The sequence below is a fragment of the Macrosteles quadrilineatus genome, unplaced genomic scaffold (genome assembly GCF_028750875.1).
Source record: "Macrosteles quadrilineatus isolate MER2022 unplaced genomic scaffold, UCM_ALF_1.0 Scaffold_8__2_contigs__length_117827958, whole genome shotgun sequence".
Lineage (NCBI taxonomy): Eukaryota > Metazoa > Arthropoda > Insecta > Hemiptera > Cicadellidae > Macrosteles > Macrosteles quadrilineatus.
In genome coordinates, this window is record NW_026542601.1 from 7516110 (window position 1) to 7529547 (window position 13438).

At 30.4% G+C, this 13438-nt stretch overlaps 1 pseudogene; it reads right to left on the reverse strand.

Moving 5' to 3' along the window:
- The window catches only part of LOC128999539 (WD repeat domain phosphoinositide-interacting protein 2-like), an 86314-nt pseudogene that overhangs the window by 30234 nt on the left and 42642 nt on the right, over positions 1-13438 (reverse strand).

Genomic DNA, 13438 nt, shown 5'->3' on the forward strand with positions numbered 1-13438 from the left:
CGGTTGTATGAGTAGTGGTTCCCATGAGACGCAACCTGGGGCACTATCAGATAATTACAATACATCTTAGTTATGGCCTCTCGGGTAATGAATTGTTAATTGGTTTTGATAATTAGTAAAACATGAATTAGAATCACCCAATCCCTGCAAAATATTTAATTGTCATTTTAAAATCTCTTTCTATAAATATTTAATATAGATTTTTATTCGTTTTATTAGAGTGGTAACATTACAAAGTAAAGTTTGAAAAGGTGTGGTTTTAGTTAGGTAGCGGAAAATATTTAAGTTAGTTTGGATCAATAAACACGTTTTCATTCAACAGAATAATTTTAATTCAGCAATCCGTAAAAAATCAACAATCTCACATAATAAAGTATGATACAAATTGTAGTGTATCATACCATACCTCTTTGTATAGCTTAAACTATGCAGTGGGACTGAGTAAAAATGTTTCTAAAATATTTTTTTATTTTGTCCAAATCCTGATTTGAAATGTCTTCAATTGACCAATTTTACGCACAATCCTAATAGCAAAGCAGTCAAAAAATAGAACTTATTTATTTTAAAATTTATATTACAACCAGACAATCATTAATAAAGAAATATAATTAATAATTGCGTCTTGTCACATAATCTCCAGTTAATTAGGTTTTAAAAACAGTGTATTGTATCCGCACACGGCTTCAATCTAAAGTTTCCCCACATATCATTGACTCAGTCGAGTTTTGCCTTCAGTTTGTCTTCTATAACTTCAAAATTGAGTTTATGTTTGACTTTTTGACAGAGCTGTCACACGAAAGTTATTCGATTATTTCTTTGTAGAAACATACAAACATTGTGATTGAGTTGTTAAAATCAACAAACATTAAAATATAGCGTTTTCAGCGATAACACTTGTTATTTGTTGCAAACAGTTAGAAGCTGTGGAAATTAAAAATGTTTGATGCAATTGACTTTAAGGTGACTTTTAAAGCCTTGCACAAGACTGATCATTTGCCTTATAATAATACCTTAGACAATTACACATTTTGTAAAAAATATATAACAAAGGAAATGTTTGCTTCTTTTGCATATTTCATAGTCTTAAAAGTCTTGTTAAAAATACCTAATAGCTATTATGAAGTTTTGGTTCTATACGTTACTCCGCAATGATAGCAAAAACAACGCTAAAACAATGCTAAAACGTAACATTTGTTTTCTGACCAATTGGTCAACATTTTTAATCTACCATAAAATGCTAAACTCTATCTTACATAAAATAAATTGTATACATTCTCATAATTTTCATGTCAGCATTGGTAATATTAATGTTTTCCAACATCACAAAGATGACACATCGATGGATAAGATCAAAGCTGCTAAGGGAAATAAATAATTTCGCTATGAAACCCCGCCCTACGAAGATCATTTGACAAGGAATATAGTGAAAGGTAGGGAGGAATATTGGGTAAAATAATAACCATAGACAATTGAGGGAAATACAGCCTGCTGAGAGTGGCTTAACACGTGATCTAGCATGCCAGGCGGTCGTGGGAAACTACATTGGTTATGTGGAGCTGATAACAATCTACTTTACCGATCCTCAAACACCTTCGATGTGAAACAGGTCTAATGTGTATCACCATTGACTATTGGATACTGAAGTTGTATTAATAGTCAAAGGTATCACACACAAGGACGAGAAATAGCCAGATGTTTAATGTACGAGTATTGCATAACCTTAAGTATAAAAAGTTACAAAAATCCTGTTTTGTCTCTAACTACACCATATGGTAAATATTATTTCACAATTATGTGTTATTTAATTAGATTTTTTGAACAATTTAGTTTAGTTTACTCCCTTTGAATAATTAATTATGGTAAATTGTAGAATTTTATATTTACAATTATAGTTAAGTGCAAATCGTTTAAATATAAAGTAATACTAGTTATAACACTGAAAAGGTTTAAAAACTTAAACCGTATACTGACGAAAAGATTTTTCTATATAGATTGCTCTGTACTAACTAATATTAAAAATAAAATTGGACATAATAAAAAAATTTCACTTTTTCAAACATTTCACGTATTTGTGAGTTTTATTCAACAAAATCTAGGTGTTGACTTTACATTAGTTTGAACTTTGAGGTAAATAATGTTGTAAACTTTTTTCAAAATTATCTGATGAAACCCATTTTAAAAAAGTTTGAAAGATATTTGACATTTAAAACTATTCTATAAACTTGTATGATGATATGTATCTAAAAAGTAAGTGGTTGGATATTGTTTATTTACTGTTATATTTACTGTTTATAGCTATGATATAATTACAAACCTTTTTCTACCGTTGTCACTTTAAAATATACAATTTTTCGACAAGCACTTGGACAATAAATTTAATCTCAAAAATTTAAACGTTATTTATGTATATGACATCAGTTTACATTGCTCTTTTTGTTCATGTAAACTTGTGTTTACTCTATAATAAATAATCTGATAACTCATCATTCAAAGATTGTAGTAACTTACGATATGATGGAATGTATATGACATGTTCATTAACAATTACTATGAATCAATGGTATTATACAGGGTATTTTTATTTGATGGAGGTATCTACTATAAAACTTTAAAGGGGGCTAACAATTTACTTTTATTTATTATATAATGATTTCATTCTGTATTTTAATTCTGATAATAGTTTAAACCAACTAAAATTTACTTATTTCACATAATAAATTGATGATTCATTAAAAACATAAAAGCCAGTTTAATCAAATTAATCAAACATTTTATAATGTTGTTATAGCTAAATAACAATTTACTTAAATTACCTAAATAACAAAATACCTAAGTTTTTACTTTAGGTTTGATGCGATTTTTTCTGAACAAACTGTTAACATAGAAGTAGTTTATTTGTTTAGAAAATAAATCAACTTAAGTAAGCTATCAGTAGCCAATAATTCATAAGGCTTGTGATACGAAAACATATATAAAATATTTGCATTTAGTATTCAAACAGTTTTAGGAAATCAAAAGGAAATTGCAAACGAGAGCTGCACGTGACAAACGATTCAATTTCATTTATACTTTAATATTGGTGAAAATAAACACTACTTTGTGTTGTAAATTTGCTTATCGTTCCCTTGGCTCTGTATTTGTTTGTATTTATAAACTGTGCCTAGCTTTACTCGTTAATGCGGCCCCCAATATATACACTGAATAAACAGCTGTTTTTATTAGCGAATTTCCCATATAGAGAATAAGCTATGACCGTAGTACTCATAGTAAGACCTGGACCCGGGACCGATTTAGTTTTTCGTTTTTAGGTCCCTAGAGGCCAAAAGCACAATCCGTTAAAATGTATATAAATATGTGTGTCCGTTAGCACGTACCAAATTTCATCAAAATCGGATCATTTTTGCTCGAGTTACCTACATTAACCCGAATGAGTGTTCAGTGTGTGGGGAAAAAATAGGGTTTTCCATTTTTGACAATTTTTGACCCAAAAAACACAAACATTTAAAAAATTTTTTTAGAAAAAAAAACTAATAATTTAGTATATTGAAGCGTTACTATGCGCCTATTGGTTATGGAGAAAATTCCAAAACGTTGTAAATTTAAAATTTCCATGTTATTGTTATGGATAGTAATTCATCTGTTGTAGTTTGCTTGTTTACGAACATATTTTGATCAAATTTGGAAAATACATTCATTTCTTACTAAACTACAGTATTAACATTTTACAACAAAAACAAATTTTTTACTTTCCTTGTTGCAGCAAACCTAAGTACCTACTCGTTAAATTAATTATATTTAAATCGGGAATAAATGTGATATTTTAAGGAGATATTTTTTAGTAAATCCAGTCAGGGAAATGGAAATTCACTAAGACTGTAGGTTTTCTTTGGCGGGGGTATTTACTCAGTAGCTTAGCTACACAAAAGGGTATCTCACCTAGGTTTTAGTTAATACGCAATTAATTAGTTACCTATTTTAACGATCATTATACAGGAGTTATCAATAGGTAAAGACTTAAATAGATAACGTGTTTTATATCTATCTTTTACAAACCTTTTTCACGATTAAGGGCTTCCCAATTATTAGGTAGAGGGGATGAAGGTTGGGGATTGTATAAAAGCTTGAAATCCTTTAACTTTACGTAGAGTCACGTGTATCTCTGTCATTCAAAGTCTTTGGTGAATCTTCCTTCTTTGAGTGATGGTTGGCACTGTTTGCATTAATCTAATACAGTTTGGATATGTGGACGGAGCTATTTTTGTCAATGCTAATTGCTATTGTATAAAAATAGAGTACTATGATTTCTTATATTCATAATTTGTTTCACCAAACTCTCAAAATATTTATACGCATTACCAAGAGAATTTTCAAGAGCTCAATGAAAATAGTTAATTTACTATAACATATCAGATTCTTTTGTTACAAAAGTAAAACATGTATTTTCCTTGTAGAAAGAAAATTTAACAAACAACTCAATATCCTGTTCTACTGGAAGTAACACGTCACGGAAGTTTCCCCCCTCAGGCCGTCACTTCCTGACAGGAAGTCACTGAACTTGACGTAACTCAATTCTTTTTCTTCATACTCCAAAATCAGTTTTGTATTGATGCTTATATCGTGTTACCTTAACTAACTTGGTTGTATTCGTGGTCTTTTTTAACAATGGAGGGGAGGGATAATCTTTAAACAAGACACCGACTAAAATTTAACTGCAAACTTTTTAATAGTAAATGTCTGTGACTATAGAGCCAACTACAGCATGGTAACATTAAAATTATGGTAATCTACATACCATGACGACCTGACTATTATGAGTTATTAATTTTCAATGAAAATACAAAATAATTTTCAAAAACTTAAAATAATGTTGACCAGGAATTTAGGTGGTTGATTAAAATCAATGTTATTAAGCATCCGTTGAATGGCGGTCACGTTTTTCCCTGTTGTCATAATGTGTGTGTGTCCGTGATCATGATAACTTGAGTAATATTGGTCCGAAATTTGGCAAGGGTGTTTAGAGTGACTTACACTTTAACGAGATCGTGTGCCATCAAGACAAGTAAGGGGGGGTTATGGGGTTTTATAGTTTTCAAAAATTTTTGCATAAGTTTGTGCTCATATTTTTTTCCTTTGAAACATTGACAATTCCAATATTCCTTACAGCAATCCTGTAGAGCTAAAAAAAATTTACATATTGAAAATCTTTTTTACGATAGACAGCTACGGAATAAAATTAAACCTAGGTTGATTTAACGAACAAGCTGACATGACTTTGATTTAAAACCCTAAGGGTGGCCACTTTTCTTAAATTTAGACTACGAAAATATTGATATTGAACTTTTAGCATGATGGGATCTACAAGTGAAAGAAGATGGTAAAACATTTACTTGAGAGGGTTGGTAATCCTGTTAGAGGACAGCGTGTTTGTGGTCAGAAGGGTTTTATTGTGTAAGTAAACAATGTTGTCGCCCCAGAGCTGTTGTCTATCCCAGCATTATTCTTGGTATTGCTCGAAGTGTTTTAGAATATTTCTTGTCAACTGTTCAATCTCATAACCAGAATATATTTATTTTACAAATATATACCTTAAGCATTACGTATACTATAAAATAATTTTATGGAAATTTAACGTGGAATTGATAGTGATTAGTTGGCTGCAATGAAATGCAACTTTTTAATTCTTCTACTACATATTAAACTCATGTGTTTAGCTAGTTCATAGCATCAAGGCCGTTTTATAGAAAAATTTTTTTGAATAGCACTCTAAGCGATTATAGTACACTTAATAGCTTCCATTTTGCCACTAAATGATGCTAAATGGTGGGATATTACGGTACAAAATTATACTGATATAATACACACATGTGAAAGGTTTAACCTACACAGGTTACTAAGGTAAAAATCAAAACAATTACAAAGCGGGTAAATTAATTGTATAATATACTACATGCCAGGAAACAAGAAATTTATGAAGCAAGTGTGATTGTTTCATAGTCCTAACTTGCCTTGCGCATGAGTTCATGCCAGTATCGTTAAGAGTTTTCAAGAAATCACAATCCATATATTATGGTGAAAATACACTGTTTTATCAAAATTTACAGCGTTTTCAACTATTTTAAGGACAAATATTTTAAGACTCTCTAATATGTATTGTGACATTGCATTGCTAATTGATAATATGTTCCATGGCTTTATTGTACACGGTATAGTAGTATAGTAGGATGTTGGAGAATCTCATAACTATGACTTTTTGAATAAGTACTTCATAATAGTTCTTTAGGTAAATCTTTCGATTTAAAGCTACATTAGCTGTTATAACAGAATCCCAGCTGATTTTACGGGCAATCTGCAAAGTATGGGTTTTTGTCAACAATAGACAATAAACAAACCAGCACTTTGAAAAGTGGTGAAAAATGATGAACTGTACTGATAATTCATTAGTAACGGTATTGGGTCTCGAACTCGATTTATCACTTCCTTGGTTTTGCTGTTTATAACTCTAATGACTAACAACTCACAGAGTTTTTCAAACTGTAGGGCGTACAATTAATCATTGACAGCACAGTAGTAGAGATACTGCCTTATGATTATCAAACAATAAAAAATTACCAGCAATCACAGACCTTTTTGTGTATAGCATAGTAGATTCATATTGTTTGTTGATGTCCACTTAAACCTAAATTTTTATAGAACTGCGTTTTAGGTGAACTGCAATTAGAATCAAAATGATGCAATGCTCCGTAGAAACTAACCTAACCTAACCTAAGCAAAATTTCTATAAAACTATTATTTAGGTGAACTGCAATTAGAAACTAAAGATGCAATGCTCCGTAGAACCTAACCTAAATTTCTATAGAACTATTATTTAGGTGAATTGCAGTTAGAAACTAAATGATGCAATGCTGCGTAGAACCTAACCTAACCTAACCTAAATTTCTATAGAACTATTTTTTAGATGAGCTTCAATTGGAAACTAAATGATGCAATGGTGCGTAGAACCTAACCTAACCTAACCTAACCTAAATTTCTATAGAACTATTATTTAGGTGAACTTTAATTAGAAACTAAATGATGCAATGCTCCGTAGAATTACTGTCAGAACACCAATGCAACATTAGTTATGATTCATTTATCCCTGAAGATTTAACAATGGTTTGGACTATAGTTAACTTTGACAGTTGAGATTAATGGTGCCGTTTGTGTGTTAAGTAGCTTAAAACAGATTATATTGATAAGTTGAAAACCCTGTATTAAACTGTTGAACTTTGTAATATCTCAACCACTCATTTATGTATAAAATAACGTGTATTGGATAAATCACATTTTAGCGAATTTCCCATATAGGGAATAAGCTATTACCGTAGTACTCATGGTAAGACCTGGACCCGGGACAAATTTTTTTTTTCGTTTTGAGGTCCCTAGAGGCCAAAAATACCATCCGTTCAAATTCATATATATATATATATATATATATATATATATATATATATATATATATATTTATATATATATGTGTCCGTTAGCGCGATAACTCGAGCAAAAATGATCCGATTTCGATGAAATTTGGTACAAACGTGTAAACCTACGTTTATTCGAACGAGTTCGCAAACCATCATGATCGGACCATGGGAACGGGGGTTTATGGGGGCTTTTATGGGGTAAAAATGGGTTTTTCCCATTTTTGACCCAAAAAACATAAAATTTTGCAATTTCTTTCCAAACTGTTTTGTAGAGCTTAAAAAAACAAATAATTTAGTATATTGAAGCGCTATAATGCGCCTAATGGTTACGGAGAAAATTCCAAAAAAATTTAAATTTAAAATTCCCATGTTATTCTTATGGAGAATAAGTAAACTGTTGTAGTTTGCTTGTTTATTAACATATTTTGCCCAAATTTGGAAAATGTTTTTATTTCTTACTAACAATTAACATTTTACATAAAAAACACTTTTACCCCCCCCCCCTGTTGCAGCAAACCTAAGTATGTGTCAAACTGATTCTATTTAAATAGGGTATAATGCAATTTTTTTAAGGAGACATTTTAGTGTAAATCCAATCAGGCAATAGGAAATTCGCTTAGTCTGCAGGTTTGCTGCGGCGGGGGTATTTGTATTATACTACTTTTATTTTTTCTGCAAAATGCTGTAATTACAATGAATTAAAATTTATTGAAACCTGAAAATATTCAAATATTCTTCTGTTACGCATCCTCATAACCCTAAAATAATACTTTTATGGTCCCTAACTCCTCTTCTGTATTTCTAAAACCTAAAATATACAGTTAATACTAAACTTAATTTTCATCTGCCTAACTAGGCCTATACATAAATAAAAGACGATACATGTTAAATTACATTGCAGATTATCATTATAATAACTAATAACGGTATTTTGAAAAGTTAGTTCGAAACATAAATGTATTTTTTTAATGATAAAACATGCAATTGTATTTTAAGTTTGTAAAACATTAGAAAACATATACATAATACAACTGAGCTAAAAAATAGACTTTGTTTTAGAAAAATAGAAGGGTAATTAATCTTCCAGTTTACACACAGCTATAAACAGATACACGTTCTAGAGTTCTATTTTAATTCGGTTAAATCATAGGGTACACAAAAACACTTCACAGGTATCAAAAATACAGGAAAATCAAAATACACGTAAAACATTTAAAAATAATCACAAACGATTTACCTCACTTTTTGGCTTACAAGTATCTTGAACTCATGTACAATGATACACAAATACGCATACACGTATTTGGTTTCATTTAACAGGTCCTTAAAAATGGTATTAGAAAGTAAACTTATATGCTGCAGGTTTAGATTTTAACCCTAAAACACCAGGCCACAATAAATTTGTGAAATAATACCCCACACAGTTTTAAAGAGAATAATAAAATCATTCTAAAACTTCTTTTGTTCCTTACAAAGTTTAAACTACTCAAATTTAGCCTATACAAGTTATTTTAGGTTAGCTTGAGGATTAACGAAAACCCTAAAACGGTTTGTTATTGTCCATTGATTTATTTATAGAGTTACACTACCCTAATAAGTTTCAACTCCATCATTTGTCTGAAAGCAATTACCAATATCAATAATCACTCGGCCTCGAGGGCTTTCAGATGATGAAACCAATCTATATTTAGCCATTACCATTGATCAAATAGTTAATATTATTCGACTAATGGAAAACTGTTAATTTATTATGTAGATTACTGTGAATCATTGAATACCTGTGACGCATACAGAGTTAGCTGACTAGATAAATTCCTTACATTTTATTTGGTTTAAAAATACATTGAATTTAAAATTAAATTTATTCTATTATAAAAAAATGCCGATATTTTTTAACGTTTTTAAATGGGCTATATTTGATTATGTTATCGAATAGAATATGCAGCTTAAAAAGAAATTCTAAGTTGGTCGCCATATTGGAAAATGGTGGCTGAATTTAGAAAAATTAAATTTATATTTTAATTGCCACAAAAAATAAAGGAATTTTCCCTATTTAAAGTTTTCTCTAATCCTTACCGATTCCGATACATCAATGGTGGTCTCTTTGAGTTAATCACCCTGTATAGTATTAATAGAGTATTAATATAGTATTAATAGAATTAAAAGAGTATTAATATAGTATTTATAGAATTGAAAGAGTATTAATATAGTATTAATAGAGTTAATATTACTATTAATATTACCTTTAAAGTTAATAAAGGTACTACAGTATTAATATATTAATATTACCAAGACGCATTACATTTTTATTTTAAATATTGTTTCTTTTTTAACGAACCTCCAGTCAAAATATAATAATTACATAGTAGCTTACAAAAAAGTCTTAACATATATCTAAAATGTTTTAATTAATTACAAAAAATAAAATAAACAAAAGCTATTGTTCGATGTTTGTTAGAATATTGTTACACAACTTATATACTATCTATGAAGGTAAAACAGGAACTTTGGTGATGTTAGCAAACATTATAATCACCACTTAAGGTTTGATAACAGCCATGTAAACAGTTACTAACTTTACAGTGACTTTGAACAAACACAACTTGATTCAATGCCTTTTATTGATTAATGTTTCTTTTATCCCTTTATTAAATCGATTAAATATTCAGTACTTTATGTTATGGTTAAATGTATTGCAATAATATAGATTATTTGTTTTGAAAAAAATGTCATTCTCATTAGGTCTTCAACGTCAGACAAAAAATCCAAAAGGGTTTTAATTTTGATAGCTTACATTTTTGAAACTTTAAAATTTATTTGCTGAAAAGAATTAAGATAAAACAATCAAAGCTTTATTCAAAATGTATATTGATTACAATATAGATAACAGTAGCGTGCATAAGATTTTACACCCTTATTGTTTAAAACTAAATTCTGACTATTGTCAATAATACAACAAAAGAAGTAAACACCCGGTGATGTTTAGGATTAGAATTCTATTTCACAACAAATCGATTAAAAACTATGAATCGACTATTATTGGTTTAGTTTGATATTTCCTGCTTAGTTATCAAGTTTAACGATATACTGTGGTTTGTGAAATTCACTTAGGGAATAAAATTGTAAAATCTTTAACAGTTGGAGATTATATTTTTTAAGCTGTAGAATTACGTAAGAAGTATAAAGAAATAGACTTTTACTGCACAAAACGTGCCTCAATTACAATGTTTAGATTTTTCCTTTGGACCGGAAATTTAATAATCTCCTGACAAAGACTATGATTTTCCAATGTTCTTACTTAAATGGAAGTTTGATCAAATCAGGCACCTCGTAATTTACAAATGTACGTATATTCAAAGCAGCAATATATTGTAATGAACTACAATGTTAAAACTGTTAAGAAAAACCCGTATGGCTTAAGGAGATTAATCACAATGGACCTTGAAATCAAAGTTTTCTCTGTATTTGTATGAGTTGAGTTGTACGTTCAATGGTCCTCTAAGTTTGAAATGTCCACTAGACTTCCAGAAATGTCAGGAGCAGAGGTTCTTGTAGTTAGACACACTAGACTTAGTCGAGTACTCTTAAAGTTAAGTTAAGATGGAACTTCTACGAGTACTAGAACGCTTCAATATACTTTATTTGTTTTTAGCTCCTATTTGACTAAGTCTATTACCTATTTGATGAGTCGTGAATTTGATTATATTATTGATTGTAACAAACGTAATTTACAATATTGGTACTCAAACTATTTGGTTTTGTTATACCAAGGAAAGATTACGATACGGGAAACTAAATTGTACGAATGGATCAAATTGAAGAGAAGAGATATGATGACTAGATATGCTAGACGAGATATGCTTAACGAGATATGCTAGACGAGATATGCTAGACGAGATATGCTAGACGAGATATGCTAGACGAGATATGCTAGACGAGATATGCTAGTCGAGATATGAGAGGCGAGATATGCTAGACGAGATATGCTAGACGAGATATGCTAGACGAGATATGCTAGACGAGATATGAGAGGCGAGATATGCTAGACGAGATATGCTAGGCGAGATATGCTTAACGAGATATGCTAGACGAGATATGCTAGACGAGATATGCTAGACGAGATATGCTAGACGAGATATGCTAGACGAGATATGAGAGGCGAGATATGCTAGACGAGATATGAGAGGCGAGATATGCTAGACGAGATATGAGAGTTGAGATATGCTAGACGAGATATGAGAGGCGAGATATGCTAGACGAGATATGAGAGGCGAGATATGCTAGACGAGATATGAGAGGTGAGATATGCTAGACGAGATATGCTAGACGAGATATGAGAGGCGAGATATGCTAGACGAGATATGCTAGACGAGATATGAGAGGCGAGATATGCTAGACGAGATATGCTAGACGAGATATGCTAGACGAGATATGCTAGACGAGATATGCTAGACGAGATGTGCTAGACGAGATATGAGAGGCGAGATATGCTAGACGAGATATGAGAGGCGAGATATGCTAGACGAGATATGCTAGACGAGATATGAGAGGCGAGATATGCTAGACGATATATGAGAGGCAATATATAAGAGGCGAGATATGAGAGACGAGAAAATATACAGACTGTATCTTGAAAACTAGACATGAAATTTAACTAACAATTTGTGAGAACCAAATAATTCAAGGATTATAGGTCTATACATTTGATACAATAAATCCTATAAAACAAGTTACAGTCTGGAGCAATGCTGTTACAATGTTATATTGTTGTGACTTGTGATGTATGTCCTAAACATGACCTCTCTGCCAAGTTTACAACTAAAACTTTATAGATGGATATTGAGGGTGACAGAATAATAGTCTTTTTTTGGAATAAACATTGTTCAATACGTACAAAAATGCACGGTGTATTAATAAAAGGACTAAATTGTATTAAAATACTCACAGTGTATACCATCAAAGAAAAAAAATTCTATAATCGTTTTAGGTGTAGTTAAATGGATTACCTATTTATTTTATACCGTGTTTAATACCTTAGTTAGATATGTATATTATGATTTCATTAAACAGTAATATGGAGATACTCTTAATTTAAATATTATATATAAAATATTATGCCTATTTATCGCTTTTGGGAAACAAAATATCGTTCTTTATATATCTTTTATAAAAATAATTATTATGTTCCTGTAAACATCTTACTTTACACGCAAAGAATGTTTTACATTACTTAGAAACTGAAAAGTGTTTAAAGTGAGGCGCAATAGAGTTTATTTTCTGATCGTCTCAAATCTTCCAATATTGCGTTGGTGTTAAAAGGAAAATCTAATGACGTTACTATGTTGGAAATTCCTAGAATGTATCGATATCTTGCTTTCTATTCTCGTTAAACCGATTATTATAGATACTCTACTCAATGTAGATGAAAATTAACATTTCTTCTACTACATGACGCATAAAACATAAATTAAAGAGCTAATCGGAGCAGTGATATACTGATGAAGGTATCTCAAGCAGCTGTTTATTAACTATCAGCTGTTTATTAGCTACCGGCTATTTATTAGCTATCAGCTGTTTAGGAGATGTGTAAGGATGTGACGTATTTGGGGTGGATTTTACATGTATTCAATTAAACGTCGGTTTAGTAGAATTTAAAAACTATATAAAATGTTTGCCAGGATCTATTTTTATTATAAGTAGCACTTAACTTATCACTGAACGTTTATTTAATTTATTTTTAAACATTTAACACAGACAATAATATACTTTATATAATAACATACACTCACATTCCAAAATCGTTTTTGTTGATAGACTTCAAAAACATATTCTTTACATCAGAATTTATTTAATACATCTAAAAGAAGAAAAAAACTAATTTTGTTTTACTTGTTCATACATTTAATATTCATTTGAAAAGGGTTGCCAACTTGATTTTGTCTTGACAGTAATACCAAGTGTGATGAATAGAAAGCAAT